Genomic DNA, 13,677 nt, shown 5'->3' on the forward strand with positions numbered 1-13,677 from the left:
AAACCGAGAGAGGATTAGTGGGGGACACCATCTGCAGAGAGAATAATTAGCTTAGTGAGTTACACAGATTGTTCCTGGCTCTCTGCCCAAGGGTACACTCTTCAAGACTGTTAAACACAACCCCCATGGGCTTTCAGGGGAGTCCTCCCAGCACCAGGGGCTCCTGCCTGATTCCAGCCACCTGCGTGGGCCTCCAGCAGCCTGTGATGGCAGGGGGGTGCTCCATGGAAGCTCAAGCCCTGTGTCAGGCTGGTTCCCATCTACCTGAATAAATCAGAAAAGGAAATAGGGTGTTATTGCACGAGGTAGGAATTAGATATGTGAAGACTTTAAAGAACTGACTGGTGAGTAAACCCATCCATCAGTTGTTTTCTCTACCAATCTTGAAGGATCCCACTTACTCATTTGAGACTGAATTGATCACTTTGGCTTTATGTTAACAACACTTCTAGGCAACTATTGAAGCCTGGAATTATCAAATCCACCCTTTCTGAGGGAAGAAAACTATTTTTTCTTAGAACATTCCCATTTAGGGAGTGCCTGGATGGCTTAGTCAGGTAAGCGTCTGCCTTTGGCTTAGGTCATGATCCCAGGGTCCCAGGATTAGGTCCCACATCAGGCTCCCTGCTCAACAGGGAGTCTCTCTCTCTCTCTCTCTCTCTCTCTCTCAAATAAATAAATAAAATCTCTAATTAAAAAAAAAAAAAGAATATTCACGTTTAGGTGCAGGGTTGCCTGGAGGCAGAATGAACTACGTGACCTAAAACTTGGTGGCTTCCTTACTGGAATTTAATGAGGTGAAAGAGCCACCTGCAGAAACGATTGGGACTGAGAGCCCATCGCCATAAAGGGGCAACGACTTAGGCAATGTACATTCAGTATCAATATGACTGATCAGTTCTGCAAACAAAATCACTCAAGGCTTGCCTCTGGCTGACAGATGTGGGATTCAATCCAATCAGATGCGCATACATGTGGGCTCCAGAACGGAGATCACTCTGTATTTGAAAGCTAGGTGTATTAGTCAAATTTCTCAAATGAAACAGAATCAATAAGAATATAGAAAGATCTAGCTGTGCAGAGATTATAAAGGATTGGCCCATGCGGCTATGGAGGCTGAGGAGTCCCACAGCTGCAAGCTGAAGAGCCAGGACAGCTGGTGGTATAGTTCCAATCTCAGCCAGAAGGCCGGAGAACCAGGAGCCCTGATGTGGCGGGAGAAGATGGAGGTCCCAGCTTAAACAAAAAGAACAAATTCTCCTGTCCTCTACTTTCTTGTTCTTTGGAGCCCTCGACAGATTGGAGGGCACTTACCCACATCAGGGAGGGTGATCTGCTTTACTAAGTCTATCACTTTGAATGCGAATCTCTTTCAGAAACACCTTCACAGACACGTCCAGAAATAATGTTTTACCAGCCATCTGGGCATTCCTTAGCCTAGTCAAGCTGACACGTAAAATTAACTGTCATACTTGGCTTGCCTAGGTAATCTTAATAAGTCTGAACAGACATTGTCCAACACAATAGTCTTTGGCTGATCCAGATTCTTCATGCCAACATAGAACATAAGGAACACAAAACAAATTTCAGATGGTATGTGTTGGCTCATTGAGTACTTGTAAAGTGTACAACATTCATTGGTATTCAATAAATGACAATTCATCTACTCTATGAGGTAGGTATTTTTATGATACCACTTTTTGAATGGAGAACCTGAAACTTGGAGAGGTTAACTTTCCAAAAGTCATTTGGCTGGTATGTGATGGAACCAGAATTTAGATCCAGGCTGCTTGGTATCAGCCTCCTTGTGTCTAACCATTACACTGTACTTTTGGGGGACAATAGCATAGGCCCAAAGAAGGAATGATTTTATTAAAGCGATAAGAAAGAGCATGAAGTGTCAAAAAAGGAATGAGGAGAGAAGTAAAAAAACAAAAAACAAAAAAAAAAAAACAGAAGTGTGCAACACTGTAATCTTATTAATAACCATGTCTATTCCCCAGGCCTTGTCCTCAAGACAGATGTGCTCAGTTCTGGAAACCTCAGCTCTATGAGATCAGCCTCAGGCCATAGCCTTCTATCTCTGGCTCTTTCTCTCCCTTCCCTGTAATATCTGTTCTTCATGCTCAGCAGACCTGAGTCACCCTCCTCAGATTCCTTCCCCCTTCATGGCTCTTGATCACTTTGCACCCAGCCTACTGCCCATGGGACATTACTTCAGCCACTGTCTTGGTGATCAATCCAGTCACATCCTTTTTCTTTTCCACACTCAGGGGTTGGAAGCTTCTGGAGGAATTCACTTATTCCTGTGGATTGAAGTTTCTGCCAACTCATGGTCTCAACATTATCTGAGCATCTGATGCTACTCCTCAATGCTTCTGCCATTCTCTGATCAGGTCCATTCCTTGCTCCAGCTACTCCAAACCATTACCAATTTCTCCATATCACTATCTCAACAGACCTCTGATCAGGATAATAGGAGCTGGGTTCTTTGCCCATAGGATTAAAATTATTCCTCTGCTGCTTGACCTTCCTTGGTTTTGACCTCATTACCACCCCTTCCTCTCCAAGAGAGACCCTCAGGGAAACTTTAGGCCTGGACCAATATGCATTCACCAAATGTGGTAAAGCCTTTGATTGAATTATGTTTTCCACAGTTTGGAAGATATAGGGCTGTCACTGTGCCACTCTCTATAGCTGCTCTTCCAAACCTCTACTTTCCCCAACTGCCCAAACCCCATTCCTGCCCCCTCGCCCTTAGCAACAACTCATCTGTGCCCTACTACTGTAAGATAAAAGTCAGAATTGGGTCACTCTCTTCTCAAAGAAGCAGTTAAACGGGCTCCAACCCCATCCCACATACATGGGAAACTCAGCACTCTTCCCCTTATCTCTGGAGGGATTTGGTGGGGCTAGAACTTTCATCTCATTGCATTTGAGTCTCATTTACTGCTGCCAAATTCCCACTCTCTCACCAGATAGCTTTTGAATTGTTACCTTTCTCTGCCCTGCATTGATCTTAGTTTCTTCATAACTAGACCATTGTGCATAATAGATGTCTGTGATTTGGGGGGCAAAGAAGGGCAGGTAGGGTAATGTCAGGAGGGAGGACACTTTAAAGCGACTCTGACACATCCCTGTGTGCCAAAGGCCTTGGTCCTTACACCCTCACCTTGGGCCCCGGCTTGCTTCGTTGTACCCTCTTCTTCAAGGTCCTCTTTAGAGTCCCCAGATTCCTCACCTCTTCTACATCCAAGGCCCTGCCCCTTCTTTTTCCCCAGCAAATATTTTATTATCCTCAGGCAGAAAGGCTTTGTTGTTGGGGCAGGTGAGGTTGATTGCCTACTTAACTGCCATGACTACTTTCTTCATTGCCAATAGGACCCTACTTTTTGAGGTTGAATACTAAAGGTCCTATCCACTTCTTTTGCAGAGCCATTTATGTAGCCTTCTGCCCTCTGCCCCAGTATTCCCTGAGAGCCATCTTGGCACAACCAAAGAAGCCCATTAAGTTATTCTAAAAAAATCTCTCCCCAAAATGATCTCTCCCCTGGCCCTAAGGCTAACTTCCACATTTCTCTTTCCTACATTGAAGTTAGACCTTTGTCAATTTCCATCATGACCCTATACTCTCACCTTACCATTCTTTGGAGTTTTTAAATTTTTTTATTTAAATTCAATTCAGTTAACACAATGTATTATAAGTTTCAGGGGTAGAATTTCGTGATTCATCAGTTGCATATAAAACTGAGTGCTCATTATATCAAGTGCCTTCCTTAATGCCCATCACCCAGTTACCCCATCCCCCACCCACCTCTCCTGCAGCAATCCTCTGTTTCCTAGAATTAAGTCTCTTATGAATTGCCTCCCTGTTTTTGTCTTATTTTATTTTTCCTTTCCTTCTCTTATGTTCATCTGTTTTACTTCTTAAATCCCACATTTGAGTGAATTCATATGGTATTTGTGTTTGTTTTATCATCCACCCACTTCTCCTGACTTAGGGGAAGAAGGGCTCACCAGCCTGCTTCACATAGCTAATCTACTAGACACCATACTCTTTCTCTGCCCCGACCCTCAGTCCCCTATAAGTCCTCTCTGTCTCCACAGAGTCTTTTTCTCCAGGCATCCATTCCTATCTGGACTGGGTGTCCTTCCTCTCTTCCCTCAAGCTTCCTGAGTGCTCTGTCCTTACACTTAGCACTCTTTGTGATTTAATCTGCTTCTCTCCTAGACTGCAAGCATCTTGGGGACAAGGCCTGTGTTTATTCATTCAATTAATATGTATGAAATGTCTTCTCAGACACTGTTGTAAGCACATGGTCCCTGCAGTGAGCAGAGCAAAGACCCTCCTTTCATGGACATTACATTCTAGTGGGACAAAAAATACAACAAAATACAAACAAATAGCAAATAAATATATGGCAGGTGGTAATAAGTGCTGTGAAGGAAAATAAAGCAGGATGAGGGTACAGAGAGTGAGAAGAAAGCATCTCTGAGGATGTGACGTGTAGTCACATCCTGAGTGGAAAGAGCTGGCCAGACAGGTACCTGGGAGAAGAGCCTTCTGGACAGAATCAAGAAAAGGTTCAAAATCTCCAAGAAAGAGCATGCTCCAAGTCAGTGCTAGGAACAAGGGCCACATCATAGAAGATTTTACAGGTTATCTCTGTATCTCACACTTGTAGCAGAATGGATACACTCTTCATAAACATTTTTTGAGTGAATGAATGAATGATTCTTAGAAATATGCTGAGGTTTATTATGTCCTAAAAATGGCCTTTCTTTGCTGTGTACTTCCCCCATCCCACTTGCAGGGGTCCTTTCCCAGGAAAGCTAAGGCCTAACGGGTTGCATGCTCACAAAGCCTAAATTTACCTTCTGAGTAGTGTCTACAACAGGGTAGACCCTTGACTTGTCATAAAAATTTGTCTGTAAGGGAGCTCCTTTTATGTTAATGAACAGACTTCCTGCCCACCCCACTCCCCCCCCAGCCCTGGAAAAGTCTCCCAAGATGACTGATGACTGTCCCTTTCTCAGGGCCCTGACAGGAAGTAGGACGTGCAACGCACATTGGTGACCAGAGGAGATATCCTGCAACCTAAACGCCCCCACTTCCTGGTTCTGGCAAATCACTTTATTTCTGTGAACAAGAAACCGCCATTGCCTGATCCATCTCATGACCTGGTTTGACCCAGGTTGGACCTCAGAAATTAGTTTCTGCAGCACTGAGAGATTGAGTATAGATACACACAACTCTAAACCCAATAATAGTGACTTAAAAAGTGGGTGGGTTTTTTTTCTCTCATATCATAAAACATCCAGAGTTCAGTAATCAGTCACTGGTGCAGTAGCCTTGGCTATCATCAGGGACCCCAGGATGGAGTTCTCACTCACGTGCTTGCAACATGACTGCTAGTGCTCCAGTGATCATCTCTACATTCCCAATTGGAAGAAAGAAGGAGATAAAGGGTGAATGGGCTTTCCAAAGCTCAGAAAACCTATCCAGGGACTATGTCACATAATCAGTCCAATCTGCAAAGGAGACAGGGAAATATTTTTCAGTTGTGTACATTCCTCCCTTGGAAGAATTGGAGTCCTATTCATAGGACTAGGAGAGAATAAATACTGGATGGACCACAAAGTGTATCTGTCAGGATCCACCCCCTGAGCTACCCATCATCCATAAATACCATTCTTCATATTCCTATTCATGCCCACTAAGGGTGATGCTCTCTTTTCTATCATGTCTAAATGTGGTCACTATAGTCCAAAGTTCTAAAAAAGTCAAAGAGTCTGCCCCAGCATCCTCCATATGCAATGACAGAAAAGGAAGATAACTGTCTTCAAAACTCCCACAAACAAAAGACAATAATGGGAAACCCTAGCATTCATTGATCCATAGCAATTCTGGAGTACTCTGGAACAGAACCAGTGTGGACTCTTGGTCTTGGCCATGGACTATATTTCTGGCCAGTTGCTTCAGCCTCTGAAAAAATCTCCCTGAAGTATTTTCCTCATTGTTCTCCCTTCTGGGAATCTTTTCTTATCCATTATTCTCCAAGTTCCATCTCAGAATGGTGTTTGGAAGGATGACTTTTCTTGGAAATTCTCAGCCATTAAAGCTTACCTCTTACTTGTTTAGGTTTGGAGGTATAGTTAGTTTTAGTCATGAAATGTTTCAGGTAAGATTAGGCTTTCAATGGTAATATTAAAGACTTAGCTAACTTCGGTTCTAATTGTTTCTGTTGATTCCATGTGCAAACAACCACACAGAACCAAAGATCCTATCTAGACTTAATTTTTAGGGCTGCTTGCCTTTTTCTGTGGGCCACTGCGTAATACCTTAGCCCATAAAATAGTACTACTGACTTGAGGTAATCTCTAACAATAATTTCCATTTGGAAGGTTTAATCCTATCTTTACTAAGTGATCATTGCCTTTGCCTCATGGCACAGCAGTCTTTTCTTACTGTGGTTGTCATTTTCAAGCCACTATTTATAAATTATTCAGTTTGAAGTATAGATGTAGTTGGTTTTTTTAATCCCATAAGACTTCAAATTACAGTGATCTCTTTGGACACTCATGTTCACAGCATTATTCTGAAAAGCCAAAAGGTGGAAACAACCCAAGTGTCCATCAGTAAACAAAATGTCATCTATCCATACAATGGAATATTATTCTACCTTAAAAATGAAATTCTGACACAGGTTACAACATGGGTGAACTTTGAGGACATTACATGAAATTAACCTGTCAGAAAAGGACAGATACTGTATAACTTCAATATGAGTAGCGAGAGTAGTTGAATTCATACAGACAGAAAGTAGAATGGTGGCTTTCAGGGCCTTTGGGGGAGAAGAGAATGGGGAGTTATTGTTTGCTGAATATAGTATTCCAGTATGGGAAAATGAAAAAGTTCTGGAGATGGATGGTGCTGATGGTTGCATGACAGTGTGAATGCACTTAATGTCACTGAAATGTATGCTTGAAAATTATTTAAGTGCTAAACTTTCTTACACATATTTTGCCATTATTTTAATTTAATAAATACATAAGTAAAAATATTGCAATGCTTTCAGCAAACATGGATGGTAGACTGTAGGCAAAGGGTATATCCCTAAGAAAATCAGCATTTTCATTCATTTCTGCTTTTAGATTGTCCTACTTCAGCCTGAATTTATATCTCTGATTTTGCTGCCATAAGTCTGGATTTTTCTTACCGTATTCTCTGATGCCATACCTGTGGTTGGCATGTGGTATACATTTCAAGATACAGTAGGTGACAGTTTTAAATGTGTTCAAATATATCATGTAGCTTTTATTCTGTGATATCTGATATATTACTATCTCTCGACATACTTTCTTCATTTCAGTCACTTTCAAATATTAGATTGTTAATTGCAACATCCCACTCCTGGTACAGTGGTCGGCCTCAGGAGGAATTACTAGAACTGTGAGTACCAGCCACTTAATTACAGTGGGTTAAACACCAACAGGTTTGGTTTTGTCATCCAAAGAACAGTCTAGAAGTAGGTAACTGATGGTGTTGGTTTGATTAGCCTTTTTTTTTATGGTCCAAGATGATTCTGAGGTTTCAGCCACGGCATCTATGCTCTAGGCAAGAAGAATAAAGGAGAAAAAGACAAAAAAAAATGTGTGTTCCAGGTGTATATGCTTCTCTTAAAACCCTTCTATGACATGTCAGCTAGAAACTTCTGCTTGTATCTTATTGGGGAAAAACTTTATCATATGGTCAGCTCTAGCTGAAAGAATCTAAGATATGCAGCTTTTAGCTGAATATAGTGCTGTCCCTTCCCTCAAACATGAGAATTCTGTTAGTAATGCAAATAGGGAGAATAAGTATTAGGGAACAACAAGTATTCTCTGTATCTCTACTGAAGAAATTCGAGTTCTCTTGACACCACAAACCAGCAGCTCATAACTAATCTATTAACTATCCTATTAGACTGCTTTCACCTTACCCTATATATTCTTAGTAGGTAGATTGCATTTTTTAGAAAAATTTTTAACTTTATGTATTTTCTTTAAAGTGCCTATGCTGTATATATGTGAACAAAAGTTATGTGTGCCATGTAAGTTCCCTTACGGTACATTATCAGTCAAGGTTCTCCAAAGAAACAGAGAAGAGATAGACAGATGATGATTATAGATAGTTGATAATGATGATAGTAGATAAATTGATAGATGATTGACAGATGATGATGATGATGACGAAGAAGAAGATGATAGATAAATAGATAGATAGATAGATAGATAGATGATAGATATTATGAGATTTTTTAAGGAATTGGCTTATGTGATTACAGTGTATTAGTCCAAAATCTATAGGACAAGTTGACAGCCTAGAAACTCAGATAGGAGTTGATGCTGCAGTCTTGAAGCAGAATTTCTTCTTTTTCAAGAAACTTCCATTTTTCTCTCTAGAACTTCAGTTGACTGGAAGAGCTCCACCAACAATATAAAGAGAAATCTCCTTTACTTAAAGTCATCTGATTATAGCTGTCAATCATACCTACAAAATACCTTCACAGCAACACCTAGCTTAGTGTTTGATTAAATAACTGGGTACTAGGGTCCAGTCAAATTGATACATAAAACTAACCATCACAGATAGGTAATATGATGTAGATTAAATGGCACTGTGTGGTCAGAGGCTGAGTTCCAGTCTGGAGTCCTATACCTAACCAATGATGTTCTCTTTGCTCTGGGCCTCTATCCATTATCTGGAGTTTTAAGGCCATAGACAAGAATATCTTTGTGTTCCCTTCCAGATGAAATATTTTTAAATATTAAGTATTTAAAATTTAAAATTTTAATTTAAATATGTAATATTAAATATTTTTAAATATTACCTTACTGTATACCTTTTTGTATTTTGAATATCTGCCATCACGTCTTAGTATGATGATAAAGGTGATAAAAACAATGTTGATCAATATTATGGAATATGGAGGTTCCCCAAATAATTAAAAATAGAACTACTGGGGCACCTAGGTGGCTCAGCAGTTGAACGTCTGCCTTTAGCTCAGGTCATGACCCTGGGGTCCTGAGATTGAGTCCCATGGGGAGCCTGCTTCTCCCTCTTCCTTTGCCTCTGCCTCTCTGTGTCTCTCATGAATAAATAAACAAAATCTTAAAAAAAATACAACTACCATATGATCCAGCGATTTCACTTCTGGGTATGTACTCAAAGGAAATAAAACAGGATATGAAAGAGATATATGCACCTCCATATTCATTGCAGCATTATTCACAATAGCCAAGGCATAGAGGCAACCTAAGTGTCTATTGATGGATGAATTGATAAAGAAAACACGGTGTGTGTGTGTGTATATGTATAATGAAATATTATTCAACACTAAGAAAGAAGGAAATTCTGCTATTTATGAAAACATGGAGAAATTGGAGGGCATTATGCTAAGTGAAAAAAGCCAGGCACAGAAAGACAGATACTGTATGATCTCACTTATATCTGGAATCTTAAAAAGAGAGAAAAAAGTCAAACTCATAGAAACAAAGAGTTTAAAAGTTGTTGGTTGCCAGGGGCTAGGGTTGAGGAAATAGAAATAAGGAGAGGTTATAATATGAATTATAATATGAATATGAGTTATAATATGAATAAGGTCTGAGGATCTAACATGTAACATGGTGACTGCTACAAAAAAAGTTGTTGATGATGATAAAGGATAAAAATAAAAATAATGGTCAGATCTTCCCTGAATCATTCAAAGGTATTTGAAATCTCCAGGTTATAGTGTATATTGTAGCCTGAAGTGAGAAGTTATATAAACTCTACTTGAGCACTAACTGGAGTCTGTGAATCCAAATGTCTAGATATTATCTAGAAAACTCTTGAATCCTGCGATAATTATTAGCAAGACCAAGTGTTAAGGTTAGGGTTTCTTTCTTTAAAAAAAAAAAAGATTATTTATTTATTCATGAGAGACACAGGGAAAGAGAGGCTGAGACATAGGCAGAGGGAGAAGCAGGCTCCTTGCAGGGATCCCGATGGGGGACTTGGTTCTGGACCCCAGGATCACACCTTGAGTCGAAGGCAGACTCTCAACCGCTGAGCCACCCAGGCACTCAGATTAGGGTTTCAATACTAGTTTTTCAAGATATTTAATCTCTCTAAGCTTCAGTTTCCTTATATGCCAAACGGGAATGATCATTATTATGTCTATCCGATGGAATAATTGCAAGGGTTAAAAGAGATAGTTAAAGCTCCTGAAATGTACCTTTCATTATTTACTAACTGAAAACACTCTTTAGCATTGCTTGATAAGTATATGAAATCATTCTTATAACTAAACAGACCTTTAAGATAAATGAGCTGACATACACATATTCATTCCACAAACGATAAATACCATTAAGTTTAAGAGTGCCAGACTCTGTGGCTTTTGTTTGGATCTCAGGGGAGATCTAAGAAAGCCATGTTTAACTAAAGAACACTGAGTATGGCCACAATGAGTCAAGTGCAGAGGTAGGTCCATAACCTATTTTCCTCCTGTCAATATCACCTCGTGATGTCTCTAGTTATTCAACTAGTGAACAGTTACTGAGTGCCATCCACCATCTAGGCCCTACACTGGAAAAGTACAGATGGATGAAGCCCAGAGACAAGTGTGCAGAGCTGCCAGGATGGGCTGGACAAGGAAGAAGGATCCAGATCATTATAGAGCTTTGAAGGCTTTGCGGCTTACTCTAAGAGCAACCACTAAAAGTTTTGAAACAAGAAACTGACATGGTCTGATTTTATGTGTGTATTTGCATGTGTAGAGAAAGGAGAAGATATAAATTTACATAAAATAAAATAAAAATCTTAAGTGAAGATATATGACAAAGTAACCCACCCCAAAAACAAGGTGCAGAACATTATGATTGCCTTAGCAAGTTCCTCCTTGCCAATTTCCAGCCCATAATCAGATTTGTTTGTTTGTTTGCTTATTCTGGCAACAGTAGGGAGAATGGGTGAAGGAAGTGGGGGCAAGAATTGATGGGGGCTATCCTTGGGTAGTAGCAATGGGGATGAAGAGAAGAGGAGGAACTCAATAAATATTTAGAAGATAAAGTTGGTAAAGCTTGGAGTGTCTGGAAAGAAACAGGGGGAGAAGCAGTCAGGCATTGCCCACATGTTGCTGGCTTGAGCAGTTGAAGGGACATTTAACCAGCCTGGAGAAGAAGGATCTGAGAGACTTTCCAGAAGACCTAACATGCAGGCTGGGTTTTGCAAAACTCTGTGAGAGTTAGACAGGTGAGGCGAGTGAAAAGTGTATTTTAATGAAGGGGGTGGTAAAGGAAATCTCAGGGAAGATCCTGAGAATGAATACATATTGGAGTAACTTTAGCTTTATCTTAAACATACCCCAAGGCATTTTAGTTATGTGTAACAATAAAATCTCATTTGGTCTAAGCCCATTTGAGTTTCTGGTGCCACAAAGAGAGCTGCAACCGTTAGAAGAAGATTGAGAGGGGTGGGAAAGGAGATGTGAAGGGGCTTTGGGTCAGGGATGTGGAGCCCCAGTCCAATGCTACTTGGGAGAGAAGTCAAGGAAGAGCATCAGAGTATCCAGGCACAGTGGCTGGCCTTCAGGACTACAGGCAGGGACAGCTTCTACCAAGTAGACCTAGTCTCAGAGACTTACCCCTCAAACCACTGCATCAGGATTCCCACCAGCAACATGTCCCACAGAAGCCCTGAGACCTGTCCACCCCCACAAACCTAACAAGTAGCACACCTTTCCAGTCATGCTTTCTCTAGGTAGAGATAGCACATCAGCACACCCCAAGCTGGAGATAGAGGAGAATGGACACACCCATTGCATAAATTTGGAAGTTATTTGCTATGGATGGATATTGAAGTCATGTGACTGGAAAAAAAATCCCTCAAGAATATGCAACCTGTGAACGTTAAGGACATTATGCTGAGTGAAATAAGCCACTCACAAAATGGCAAATACCATATGATTCTACTTATTTGAGACATCTAAAGTAGTCACCCTCATAGAGTCAGTGTAGAATGGTGGTTGTGGAGGCTTGAAAGAGAGGAGTATGGAGAGTTGCTCATCAATGGGCATAATATTTCAGTTATACAAGATGGGTAAGTTCTAGAGACCAGCTGTACAACAGACTGCTTATAGTTAACAAGACTATGTTGTACACTTAAAAATATATTGAGAGTAGATCTTGTGTTAAGTGCTATCATAACAGAATTTTTAAAAAGAATATGTGGCCTAGAAGAAGAAGAGCATGAGGATGGAGCAAAGGACAGCACCAACATGTAAGGAATAAGTAGAGGGAGAGAAGTCTTCAGAGAAGGCAGAGAGGGAAAGGTGGAGAGAGAAATCATACAGGAGAAAGCAGCTTATGGAGGGTAGGGGGACAGGGTAACTGGGTGATGGGCATTAAGGAGGGCACTTGATATAATGAGCACTGGGTATTGTATGCAACTGAGAAATCATTAAATTCCACCCTGAAATTAAAAATACATTATATGTTAACTAACTTGAATTTAAATAAAACCAATTAATTAATTAATTAATTAACTAATTAAATAAAAAGAAGCCAAGCTGCATCAGCTAAGGATGATGAGGATGGAAAGGGATCCATGTTGAAATAACCACAGATTGCAAAGGGACACCCTCCATAAGATTAACAAGAGTGTGAGGTTTGCTGAAAAGAGAATGAGTAACTTGGCACAAGGAGCCAAAAGGCCTGATGGTAAGGAAGGGCACCCCCTTCCCATTCCTTTGTCCCTAGTAATTTGCAGGAGTGGAACTAAATGGCTCTAACCAAGTTTTTCCTCATGGTGGGAAAGGTATAAAGGGCCCTGAGGTAATATGCCCATGAGGGTAACAAAGGTGGGCCACGGGACCCTGATGGCATCACAGGTCTGTTGGAAAAAATGCCTTTGAATGGTTGAAATGGCAGATGCTGGAAGCTTGGAAGCCCTTACTTCTTCCCCTGCTCAGGGAAGAACTATAATATGGGAGCTCTCACTTCTGGCCAGGAACTCCTTTGCCAGGTCCAAACCGAAAGAGACAAGGAAGCCTGGAAAGGTACCAGAGAGGGAGCCCCACAACCAGATAGCTCAGCTACCAACTCCAGACAGTGTCCAGGGTTTTCCTCATGGAGGCCCATGGGTACGGAGTCATGGCTTATGGCCAAAGAAGAAGTTACCTGTATTAGTGGGCAGCAGGGCCTCCAGGACACAGAAGGCAAAGCTAGCCAAGAGAAGAGACTCACTCCCTACTCACCTCAGCATGTGGGTGCTTGGGCAGTGAGCTAGAGGACACCCTCACAAAACTGTTTTCTGTACCCCAAAGTGAAGTCAGGATGCAGGAGTCATGGATGCTACTGGCCAGTGAAGAAATGGGATGAAACCAGATCTTGGTGGGAGAAAAGGTCCATAAGGACATGAAGACAGCAAATGGAGGCCAACTTTTCATAGAGACAAATCCTTGACCGTGAAAGGAAGGAGAGAAGTGAAGCTCAGGTTAAAGGATGTAGGATGGGGGACATTTGTGAATGTTCTCAGGAAAGTATGAGAAGGCTCACTTCCTGTGAAAGAAAGGTTGGACATTGGAAAGGGATGAAGGCCCCTGGAGCAGATGTAGGAGATGAGACCCAGAGGCCAGCTGAAGAGGAGGGGCC

The sequence above is a fragment of the Vulpes vulpes genome, chromosome 9 (assembly GCF_048418805.1).
Source record: "Vulpes vulpes isolate BD-2025 chromosome 9, VulVul3, whole genome shotgun sequence".
Lineage (NCBI taxonomy): Eukaryota > Metazoa > Chordata > Mammalia > Carnivora > Canidae > Vulpes > Vulpes vulpes.